General features: G+C 43.6%; 1 long non-coding RNA gene across 3 annotated transcripts; it reads right to left on the bottom strand.

The window, feature by feature from the left end:
• Nucleotides 1-966: 966 nt before the first annotated feature.
• Nucleotides 967-2,644, bottom strand: LOC137034371 (uncharacterized). Of its 3 annotated transcripts, none has more exons than XR_010896935.1 (6): nt 2,395-2,644; nt 2,174-2,248; nt 1,987-2,091; nt 1,805-1,878; nt 1,528-1,714; nt 967-1,446 (listed from the first exon to the last, which is right to left on the bottom strand). It is a non-coding gene; the product is annotated as an uncharacterized lncRNA (long non-coding RNA). The 3 variants fall into 3 exon arrangements; XR_010896934.1 differs by having other exon boundaries at nt 1,528-1,691; nt 2,395-2,640; XR_010896933.1 differs by having other exon boundaries at nt 1,528-1,878.
• Between the last annotated feature and the right edge of the window lie 1,533 nt (nt 2,645-4,177).

Genomic DNA, 4,177 nt, shown 5'->3' with positions numbered 1-4,177 from the left:
CGATCGTCAGTAACGACATGGAACGACTTCGAGACTGCTTTCCGCTCAGCATTCCTCTCGGAAGACTACGAAGACGAGCTGGCTGAAAGAGTCCGCACAAGGTATCAAGGTGAGAGGGAAACCATCAGAGATTTTGCATTTACATATCGTGCTCTCTGCAGAAGATGGAAACCTTCCTTAACTGAAATTGACATGGTGAAAATGATTCTCAAAAAAATAAAACCTTACCTCGCCAGCCAGCTACGTAGTCGGGTGAGCACCGTGGAAGAACTGGTAAAACTGGGACATCAGATAGAGAAAGACCACGAGCAGCAACTGCAGTATGAAAGATGCATGACCAGAAAATCACCACAAGAAGCCATTCAAAAACCCCTCCCCAATAAAACAACTGGTCAGCCTCAAGTACAATGCTGGAGATGCAAGGGACTTCACTCACCTGGTTGTTGTCCACTTTATTCTAATGTTAACCCATCAAATCAACCTGCAAAACAGCAACATCCTTTCACTGGTCAACGGCCATTTCATTCCCGTAAGTCTGGAAGTCAAGCAACGAATAATTCAGTGACTGCTACAACAAATAAAATGTTGTCCACTGCCAAGAAGTCACCCTCAAAGCCAAAACCTGTTACTAGTCCAATCATCCCACAACAATTGGTTGTTCCAGTCCGCATTGGTGGTTGGTCTGGAAAGGCCATAGTGGACACAGGGGCCAGCTACACCATGATCCATGAAAGTCTGTGGCAAAAGTTTTCTCCGCAAGAGAGCCTCCAACCTTGGTCTCTTGGTCCATTGTATTTAGCTAATGGTGAAGCAGAGATTCCCTTGGGATGGTTTCAATTACCAATTCATATACACAACAAAACTTTCACTTTACCTGTTGCTGTCCTTTCCCCGAGGGCTCTTGCCTATGCTGTAGTTCTGGGATTGGATTTCATCTTCTTCAGTGGCCTGCAAATCAATGTAATTGATCAGAAATATTCATTTAAGTCCACACCACAAGAAGATCATCCCTTTCAACCAGGAAATGCCAGTGTTCCTGATATAAATCCTCAACGCCAAAAGACAGGACATGTAAAGATGTTTAACCAAAGCCTCACCCTGTTAAGTTCTATCCCTCCACCACAACCTGTATGCCGATCCTCACCACTTGACAGTACAGATGTACAAGTTTTAATTGACAGTGCTGTGAGTGAAGCTCACATACCTTTTATTGACAAAAATACCTTGAGAGGAATTCTGGAGTCCAACCCTCAAACGTGTTCTCGTCAACCAGGTCGTACGGATGTCCTCCAACACACAATTTATACCCAGCACCCAGTGCCCATTAAACAGAGACCTTACCGCATGTCCCCTGGTAAGCAAGCCGTGGTACAAGAGCAACTTGTGGAGATGTTGAATGCAGGAATTGTGGAACCCTCACACTCTGGCTGGGCCTCTCCTGTGGTCCTTGTTCCAAAGAAAGATGGTAGCCTTAGATTCTGTGTTGACTACCGTAAGCTCAATGCTATCACAGAGAATGATGCTTACCCACTTCCCAACATCACTGAAATCCTTGAATCTCTCTCTGGAGCAGCCATTTTTTCAACAATTGATCTCAACAGCGGCTATTGGCAGGTGGCTATGGACCCCCAGAGTAAGCCAAAGACAGCATTCATCACTCCATCCGGGCTCTTCCACTTTAATGTCATGCCCTTTGGGTTGAAAAATGCACCTGCTACATTCCAACGATTAATGGAGACTGTACTGGGAGAGCTACGTGGAAACATTTGTTTCGTCTACATTGACGATATTATCATATATTCACCCTCTGTAGCTCAGCATTTCAACGACCTCCAAACTGTTCTCCATAGACTGCAGGAAGCAGGTTTGACCATAAACCTTAAAAAGAGCAAGTTCTGCCTTAAAGAAATTACATTCCTAGGACATGTTGTTAGTGTCAATGGTATCACTGCAGATTCATCCAAAGTGGAAGCTATCAGATCTTACCCTGTGCCACGAAACATCAAAGAGGTCCAGCGCTTTCTTGGATTAGCGGGATGGTATCACCGTTTTGTCCCAGACTTCTCCAAAATCGCAGAACCCATCAATGCACTGAAAAAGAAAGGACATTCTTTTCATTGGTCACCTCAATGCCAAGAAGCTTTTGAAAAATTGAAGGCTCATCTCACATCACCTCCTATTCTGGGCCATCCAAATCTCCAACTTCCTTTCATGGTTTATACCGATGCCAGCGATACCGGACTCGGTGCTGTATTAACACAACGGAAAAACCAAGGACTGGAAGAAGTCATTGCATACGCAAGCCGCACCCTTAACAAAGCTGAATCGAACTATTCTGCTACTGAGAAAGAGTGCCTAGCAGTCGTATGGGCACTTGAAAAATGGCAGCATTACCTGGAGCACAAGATGTTCACTGTTGTCACCGACCATACTGCGCTACAGTGGGTCATGGGTTCCCCAAAAACCACCAGCCGTCTCATTAGATGGGCCCTACGATTGCAAAGGTTTGATTTCATCATTGAATACCGAAAAGGCAAACTGAATGTAGCACCTGACGCTTTGTCCAGGATTTCCAGCTTACCTTGTTGCAACTTGTACTCTAGTCAGGAAGAGGCTGTTGAATTTCCAGTCTCTGCTGTGTCGATTTGGGAGGAACAACACAAAGATTCTGAAATCATAAAGGTGTTTAAAGCATTGGCAGAGAACAACAACAACCAAAACTTGAAGGACAAATATGAGATTAGAGAGGACCAACTGTATCATAAGACCCACCTGTCAGATGGCCAAGTCCACTACAGAGTGTACCTGCCTCGCAGTCTCATACCAGCTGTTCTTAAACACTACCATTCCCATCCGTTAAGCGGCCATGCAGGTATATATAAAACCTACAAACGTCTGCACAATGTTGCTTTCTGGCCAGGGATGTGGACGGACATCAAACATTATGTTAAGTGCTGTACCAAATGTCAAACACTGAAAAGTGAAAACCAAAAACCGGCTGGCAAACTACAACCCGTTTCTGTGTCACAACCCAACAAGATGGTGGGTGTCGACATCATGGGGCCCTTGCCAAGCAGCACACAACGTCACGAGTACCTTCTGGTTTTTGTGGACTATTTCTCTCGCTGGGTTGAGTTCTTCCCCATGCGCAATGCTAATGCTCCAACCATAGCAAAAATTCTCAGGACTGAAATACTCACCCGGTGGGGCGTTCCAGACTTCATCTTGTCTGACCGTGGCACCCAATTTGTTTCCTCCATATTCAAAGAGCTGTGTGCAAAATGGAACATCATTCAAAAACTAACAACAGCATATCATCCACAAACAAATATGACTGTGTAGCGATGTACAGTTATTAATCAATTTATGGATGAAATATGAATATCATAATTCAGAAAGCTTTATGACGTTCATATATCGACCCAACGGGGAATTAAACATATATGGTGAATTAACTACAACGAATTATAATCAATCACATATATGATTAGTTCTGGTTGAATAATTATGTGGAAAACTATCAGTTCGTCCACCGAAACGGACAATTATCCACAGATTATCATGACAGAAATGTTATTCTCGGGCCGGGAGACTAACTTTCTATCATAGCCTTCAAATATAGAGCAAGGATATTAGAATCAGAACGTTAAAGTGACTCGGTTGTTGCTAAAATGAGCAAGTGAACAAAAAGCATGGATAAAATGAGTTTAATATACGAAACGGGTAATACACAGGTTATACGGCTAAATGGACACAAGTAAATACAAATACATACAAAGTAGAGGGAAAGGCAGAAACGAAAGAGATGATCAAAGCAGGTCAAATTGCAACAGTTCACCTTTAAGAGCCAGCAAGGAAACTCAGTATTTAAGATCGTAAAAACGTTATACTTGCATAGGTTAGTCAGGGTGCTTGGAGTTTCGGAGCGCTCGGTTTGATAGTTGCTTCTTCTTCCGGAGGTTGTTTCGGCGAAGTTTCAAACGAAGGTTTAACTGTTGTAATATGACCGGAAAATAAAGAAGAGAGTCCGTCTTGACGGCAGGAACTCGTGCAGAAAACTTGTGCCTCCAAAAGACGCGTGTTGTGGTATTTTAAAGACAACAGACCAGAACGCCTTACTGATAACGTCCTCCAATGATAGCGTTGCAATTTGGCGGTTCTCCACATCCCTTTGTCC

This window comes from Chanodichthys erythropterus, chromosome 13 (genome assembly GCF_024489055.1).
Source record: "Chanodichthys erythropterus isolate Z2021 chromosome 13, ASM2448905v1, whole genome shotgun sequence".
Lineage (NCBI taxonomy): Eukaryota > Metazoa > Chordata > Actinopteri > Cypriniformes > Xenocyprididae > Chanodichthys > Chanodichthys erythropterus.
Note: the sequence above shows the minus strand (reverse complement) of the source record. Positions and strands in the feature narration are given on the sequence as shown.